Below are 7,979 nucleotides of genomic sequence, written 5' to 3'. Positions count from 1 at the left end.
AAGTATACCAACATCTATTTAAATTCAGATTGAAGAACGATGCACAGTCATAAAATGTACATGTGTGTAGTCTCTTAGATGCAGCATTGCTTTTTGATGAACATTGATTACCCACATATTCTCTCCGGGTGTTTGAACATTTTATTGATTTCAACTTGAACCATTCTCAGTCGCCTCCTCATGCCTGTGCAACAAGCAGTGTTCTTTCTTGCTTGTCACATCAACAACTAGCTTTTTAAAAGCAAAATATAAAGCAAAGTAATCAACAGCACAACATTTGTTAAAAACATGCAAAGCTGAGCTAAGCTAAAGCTCACACGGGCGCATGGTGCTGTGTGTGGTTTGCTCTCACAGCGGAGTACACATACTCCTGTGGTAACTCTTGCTTTTGCTTCACTTTTTTCACTTTTCTTGTGGAGTAATTCAGTGCTGCATAGTTTACCGCCTCTTCGTGTCCATCCTGCAAATCATAGAGTCTATTAAACATACATTCCTTAAATATTAGGCCTGTAAAATGAAAAACACTTCATCCAAACCAAGTCTAATGTTTGAGTCTAAAGTCGTACAAGGATGCTTTTTGCCTCCATATTTGGTGCATAGTTTCAAAGTTCAAAACATATTTACCAGGTCAGTTGATTCATCCACTGCTGCCTCGTCGGCTCTAGGATTACGGATGGTACACGTTGCTACTGCAGAAAAAGTTAAATAATGTTAGAAAGGGTTCAATTGTTCAATTGTCTGCTGAATTTCAAAGTAGAGTCTGGAGTTTTGCCCTTTTGTGGGATTTTTACTTTTTAATTTAATTTAGAAATATAACTACATGAAACTGTAGTTATGAGTTCACAGAATATGTTGAGTACATGTATGGTGACATCATACATGACATGTCTGCATAGACATTATTATTTTAAAGTTAAGTATTTAAGTTGAATTTCCACTTTTGACAGATGAAGACATTTGAAAGGATGTTGAGATAACTCAGGACTCAAACTCGCAACCATTTTAGAGAAAGCTCAAAATGTGTATCCTTTGGGTTAAACTGATAAATTAATACTTATACTTGCTTGATGAGGATTAAAAAGAGGGAAGCTTGGGAAGAAAATGATTAAACAATTAATATAAAAAAGGCCTCTGTAGGAGACACAAAGTGAATGAATGTTATGTGCTTGGGTTTAAGCCCAATGTGATGTTGGGCCTGTTATTAATGGGTAAAATTAACAGAAGTTACAATAAAACTACATTCCTACAATTTAAAACATGGGCAAAAATCAATGCCTAAAACATTGCTGTATGATTTAGGAACCTACCTTTGCAGTGTCGACAAACTCCTCGATTTACGTAGAAAGTAAGGATGACGATTAAAGTCAAAGAGCAGGCCAACAGTGCTCCAAGTACGAGGACAACTGCGTCCAGTTTTGATCCTGGAATTAGAAAAATAGACACTTAACTCCTCATTCCAATTTTAAGAGATTTACATTTCTCTCAATATTGTCTGTTAAAAATACTGTCATATTTGGAGAATGTATTTGGCTTTGTCGATCAATCATTACTTTAATAAAGAGCCTTCTGTTTAAGGACACTTTTTTTTTATTGCACCAACTTTTTCAAGTGCATGACAAAACAGTATATCTACTTGGACTAAGATTTAAAATATCAAAGAGCTGTGAATCTGTTTGACTGAAATATGCAACTTGACTTATGCAGATAGATATTTAGAAACAAATATTTATCCAAACATAAATAAATGCAAACTAGCATCATTTATTGATATTCTATATACACTTTATCAATATTTATCCAATATATCTGACTCGCATTAATGTTCAAAATGTACTAAAGATTTCAGAATTCAACTTTAAAAACGTACTTGTCTCCACTGTAGTTCCTTCTCCAAACAGGATCTGTCCACATGTAGCCACAGCACAGTAATACGTCCCGGTATCAGAGGAGTTGTGTATAGTTTTGGACAGACTGAAGACACAACTGCGTTCCTTTTGTTCCTCACTGTGAGTGTGAAGGATGCTTGGATGGGATTCTCCTGATCCAGATCTGAACCAGTACACATTGTGTTCGTCTGGACACTGATCTGCATTTTCTTTGTTTTTGGAGAGGAGTGAACACTGGAGAGTCACTGAGTCGCCGGGCTGGACTGACTTGATCTTCGGACTTTGCTTCACGTAGACAGATTTCTTCAGGTTTTTATGATCTGTGTGAAGGACAAAAATTAAGAGTAAAGTAACTGATTTTAAGGATTTTACAATGTAGCAAATGAAGTCATTGAAATGAATATACTTTACCATTCACAACTAAAAGTGTGCCGTAAATCATTTCCATTTTGTATGAAGATCCTGCTTGACAGAAGTACATAGCTTCATCTTCTTTTGTTACATTTCTGATGTTTAAAATATTCTGAGCGTGCCGTTTTGTGATGTTGAATCTTGAGTAGTTAAATTGTCCTTGAAGTTGTATTTTGTCAAAAGTTCCTGCCGCAACAGTTTGAAACATATATCCAAACTTCAGCTTATACCAGTAAACCATCCCCGCTTCATTTTTAAAGACTGAACATGTCAGAGTCAAATTACCACCAAGTTCCACCAGAGTCAAAGAGATCTGGTGAGGAACCTCTGCAGTTTGAATCAGGGCTGAAAAAAGAGACAACAGGACAAAAACAAAGATTGATAAGATAAGACAATGAAAGTTGACAAGATAATACAGTAATACTAATTGTTAAACTTGTCTAAACTTGAATACGACCTTTAGAAAATAGTAGTACTCGTCTTTCAGTAGTAAGTAAAGTTGCACTCACACAATGTCCTTAGAAGAAACAGAGCAGCCAGTCTTCCCATCATTGTGCCACAGAGCCCTTCCCTTGCACTGCTGATGTCTGCGCACCCAAATGGAACATTTACCCAAAAGTCATCAAGGTTAACAAAGTAGAAGTCATTGTGATTGGCTGAAAGGCAGACCATGGCCCTCAATTTACTAAACCTTGGATCAATGAAATGGAAAAACTCTCTTACCAAACACCATGTGACATTTTCTGACATACTGATACGCAGCAGACACACAAAAGACAACTAAAAAACTGACAGACAAACTTCCTGTCACAACAGTGAACAACATTTCCACTGCAATGGGAATTTACATTTTTTCTTGTCTGTGTCGAAAGCATTTTGCTATTGAAGCTCACTGTAAATGTGTGTGCGTGGTCATTCATTTTGTCACTGAAATTTCAGTACCTTCAGGGCATGATGTAGGTCTGGTGCTGTGTTGGGCAGTAATGCATTACTTAGTAATAGAGCTATTTTTGTCCAAAACATTTTTGTTGCAGAATGTTTGCCAAATAATTTACGAGAAAAACATTTAGTATCCATAACTTTTATTTCTAGTCTCAAAGCAGTCAGGCATTTTACTTCAAAGCAAAAGTAAATGCACATGTCACAGCTACAGTGAGAGAGAAAATGCCATTTCCCTTCCTTTGACCGACCACTGAATCTGTTTCCTCTGAAGAGACCTGCCCTACAGGATATGTAATGAGGTTAGAGGTGCAAAAGGTGTATTTGTCAGCTTTATGAAGAAGAAAAACTAAAGAGCCAACACACAGTGATTCTGAGTTGAAACTGTTTAGGTCTGACTCTAAGAACATATGTGCCCAACGTTATTCACCTCTTCATGTGTTATTTGAGCTGTACAAAGTCAAACAGCACACAAACTTTAAAACAGCACTAAAGACACCTTCACTGTCAATGCATGTCTAAGTTACTGTATTACTGAAAGGGTAAGTTTGTATAACGAATGACATTTAAGGAAATGTGACTTTGAAAGCACACCCTATGTTGGCAGCCCACCTTTCCACTCGTCATTTGTTGTCAAGTGGGTGTCTGTTCACCCACATTTACAGGGAAATAAATGGCAACATTCAGATGTATGTTTTGCAAGAATCTTTTCTAAATTATATGTAACAGTAATGTGTTTCCCCTTGTTCACCTCAGGCAGTACAGTAGTTTGAAGTGCTCATATTCGACTCTGGAATACATATCATGTATCCAATGTCAGATACAACCCTATATTTAAAAGCTTTTGCAATAGTCTTATATTAAATAACATGCCTTACAACATGAAGTCTGAAGTTTCATCATCTGTGGAGTTTTGACTTTCTCCTCCATTCAGAAAGCCTTTTTATCAGGTTAATGTTTTTTCCCAAAAGGCAGACGTTAAAGATGTTTGGTGGCCTCGTCCATTGCTAAAAGGCATCGACACAAAGTAAATGTGAAAGACTATAAACAAAACACACAAGGGCCACTTAAGGGTAGTAACTTCATAAAAATAAAGAATTTGAACCACAACAGCACTCAATGAATGTAGAGGACCAGATCATGTCTCATGCAACTTGTAATGTATTTGACCTGCTCTTATCACGGAGTAAGAAACTACTCCCCTGCAGCAGTAGGGAAAGCAGCGGACAAAAGGTTTTTTGTCTAATGACTTAAACAAATGTCTGTGAATGAAAAGGAGAAGAAAACCTGTTCTTGTACCACTTTGTCTTGGTTATTAACAGTATCAAAGGCCATTTAGAAGTTGAATTGTACAGTATGTGTCTGTAATCAATGGAAACGTTGAATTTCAATGTTCTCGTAAGTGACTTGGTGCTATGAACGAAGCGCAGAGCAGACTGTCTCTTGCAATCGTTACTGAAAGTTACGTGGTTTAATATAAAATACAGCAAACGAGAAAGTCCAATAAGGATGGCACGGTTGTTGGATCGCTCAAAATAAGCACAGTACTTTGATGTAGGAGACCTCTTTTTGTGTCCTTAGCCCAACCGAAACCTAACAATTACTTTACGCCTGTTACAAAAGTAAGTCCGCTAAGGGTGGTTGCTATTGATTTATGCTAGTTGCTCGAATTACATTGTTTTGGCTGTTAGGTTATATTGTCACGTTATGATTTTAACACAAATATTTATCTTTATTCTATCCATAAATATATATATCGCTCATCAGTTGAAAGATAACTATCCTTCAACTGGATGACAGATTTGTTGCCCTGAGTACCTCACCGCATACTTGGATGAAGGACTAAATCCATGCATTGTTTATCTAAGGACGCTAACCTGTAACTCACAGGCATAGTGTGTATGTTGTAGTAGTTGAGTGAAGATACAGTTACTCAATATTAGGGGACAGTATAAATATCAAGTTTTATTATGTCAACAAAAAATCAGAAGCAAACAGTTCCACAGACATGTCGACCTAGATGACACCTTACAGTAAAGCTGGCACACTTCCTGTATCAACACATTCAGAAAGCAACTCAAATCTCTGACTAAAGAGAGGGGTGTGGCTGGTTGTAGTGATCAGATCTAACAACAGAGTACATACAATCTTTTGGCATTTCTCTCTCCTTTCTCCGTCCTCTTTTCACTTTCCTTGTTGAGAAATCCACTGATACATAAGTCACTGCCTTCGCTTCTTCATCCTGCAAAATAAAAAACAAAATGTGCGTCAATTACAAACATTTTGGCGATTAGGTGACTCTAACATATAGACCAAGTCTAGAGTAAAGATTGCTTTGCAGTGATCTTTACACACTTTCTTTTGTCAAATGTTCAGCCATCAGTAGTTATATTTATACCTTGTCACTCTTTATCAGGAATACATAACATACATTAAGTTTAGCTACTTATCAGTTGGTTTATTATACTGTTGTTTTATAATTTGATTATAATCTGTGTCTTGAACAAATAAAAAGCACACCACCACATATTTACCATGTCATTTGATTGACCCCCAGTTGACATGTCGGGTCCACGATGATGGGAAGCACCCACTGCTCCTGTTTGAATGTAAAACAGGGTTTCAGAGTACACACACATAATTATTGTCACTCTCACAATGGAGGAAACTGAGGAACAAACACCTTCACATTTTCAGTTGTTTCCTATTTGGTTAAACAAATTGACTTTTTGTAATCTGCTAAATTCACCATCAGTGTTGTTGTGATTAATCTGATGAACTCCTGCAGAGCTTTAAGCAGTAAGGGATAATGTTATTTTCTCAAGGCTACCTGGATAATGTGTACTTCTGGGATATGACGTTCAATAATTCCTGTTGCAATAGGATATTCTGTATTACACACAATAAATGTAATAATATATAATTTTGCATTCAAAACAATAGATTAAGTGACCTCAGGTTTACAATTATGTAACACTATGACACAGAAAACAAACAAACAGCTCTGGAGTTTATATTATTGAGTCAGTAGTAGTGGCCATGGTGGTTTTACACAAGTAAAGGTATTTGACTATTAGAACCGTCATCTCATTTATTGAATAGAAACACAAACGCTATGTTGAGCCAAAAATTGGATATTGATGGATTTTCCATAATTTCATCATTTTTTAGAGCCAATTTAACCTATTATGAAAACTCCCATCCTTACAATCATTGTCTGTTTTCACGGCCAAGCTATTTTTTCAAGGTAATTATTTCGTTATGGTTCCACCTAAAAAAGCATCACTGAAACTAAAGTATAATATGCTGAGCCTACCTTTGCAATTTTCACAACATTTCCTTCGGTATCCATAGAAAATAAGAAAGGCAATCACAGTCACACAGCAGGCCAACAGCACTCCAAGCACAAGGACAACTGAGTTCAGTTCTGTTTCTGAATATAATAAATAAGGAAACAAAGGAAGTCTTACTTTACACTGCAAAAAATATAATTTAAAAAATGATATGATATTAAATACCGTCAACTTTTGTTTGAGGCTAAGACATAAAATAAACAATGAAAACTGTATTTATTAATGTTTTATAAAATCTGAGATAAGTCATTCTTAGGAAGGGATGAGTTTCAAAGGAGGTTCATTCATCAGTTATAATTAATGTCTCAATTAAATAATTGTTAAATGTAGTTGTAGTTAATGACTTTATCCACTCTAACTTATCCACTTAATAATTGTATACATATAAATACAAAATTCAAATGTAATTTAAATATACTTTAAAACGTACTTGTCTCCACTGTAGTTCCTTCTCCAAACAGGATCTGTCCACATGTAGCCACAGCACAGTAATACGTCCCGGTATCAGAGGAGTTGTGTATAGTTTTGGACAGACTGAAGACACAACTGCGTTCCTTTTGTTCCTCACTGTGAGTGTAAAGGATGCTTGGATGGGATTCTCCTGATCCAGATCTGAACCAGGAAACATTGTGTTCACCTGGACACTGATCTGCGCTTTCGTTGTTTTTAGAGATAAGTGAACACTCCAGAGTCACTGAGTCGCCGGGTTGGACCGACTTGGTCTTCGGACTTTGCTTCACGTAGACAGATTTCCACTGATCTGCGTGATTCAGTAAAAGAAAACATAACATTTTATATAAATGATTTGTATGACATGAGACTTGACACAATAACTGAAAGTAATAGATATTTACCTTTCACAGCCAAGAAGATGCCAGTTCCAAAACTCTGTGAATACGTCGATCCAGTGAGACAGAAATATGTTGCTTCGTCCTCTTTACTGACATTTCTGATTGTGAAAAGATAATGAGTATCATCTTTTGTTGCTGTGAACCGTGTGTCTAAAAAAGGTTCAGTAACTGTTAGTTTGCCAAAAATCACATTAAAGACTGGCTGGGCCATTTGTCCAAGAGACTGTTTGAACAGAGAAAGTATTTTGCCTTCGATCTCCAAAACTGGAAATTGAAAAGTAAAACTTCCACCAACTTCTACCACAGCCAAAGAGATCAGGTGAGGATCCTCTGCCGATTCAATCAGAGCTAAAGACAAAAGACAAAAGGTTTGTTGGAGGAGATCTTCTTTAAGATCATCAAATGGTATTGTCTTTCATACAGGAGTAAAGAATAGCACTTACACATCGTACAAAGAAGAATCAAAGCAGCCAGTTGACCGATCATTGTGGTGCAGCTCTGTCGTCTCTCACGACTGATGTCTTTCCAACCAAATGAAG

The 7,979-nt window shown here is 36.5% G+C and overlaps 2 long non-coding RNA genes across 2 annotated transcripts; both read right to left on the bottom strand.

Moving 5' to 3' along the window:
* Positions 1-136: 136 nt before the first annotated feature.
* LOC307033912 lies at positions 137-1,424 on the bottom strand. Its single transcript, XR_013806706.1, has 3 exons — positions 1,308-1,424; positions 625-689; positions 137-460 (listed from the first exon to the last, which is right to left on the bottom strand). It is a non-coding gene; the product is annotated as an uncharacterized lncRNA (long non-coding RNA).
* A 518-nt stretch (positions 1,425-1,942) lies between these two features.
* On the bottom strand, positions 1,943-2,887 carry LOC307034500. Its single transcript, XR_013806946.1, has 3 exons — positions 2,807-2,887; positions 2,298-2,642; positions 1,943-2,206 (listed from the first exon to the last, which is right to left on the bottom strand). It is a non-coding gene; the product is annotated as an uncharacterized lncRNA (long non-coding RNA).
* Positions 2,888-7,979: the final 5,092 nt, after the last annotated feature.

This window comes from Notothenia rossii (assembly GCF_949606895.1).
Source record: "Notothenia rossii genome assembly, chromosome: 3".
NCBI lineage: Eukaryota > Metazoa > Chordata > Actinopteri > Perciformes > Nototheniidae > Notothenia > Notothenia rossii.
The sequence above is the reverse complement of the archived record's forward strand: the minus strand, read 5'-3'. Positions and strand labels throughout refer to the sequence as shown.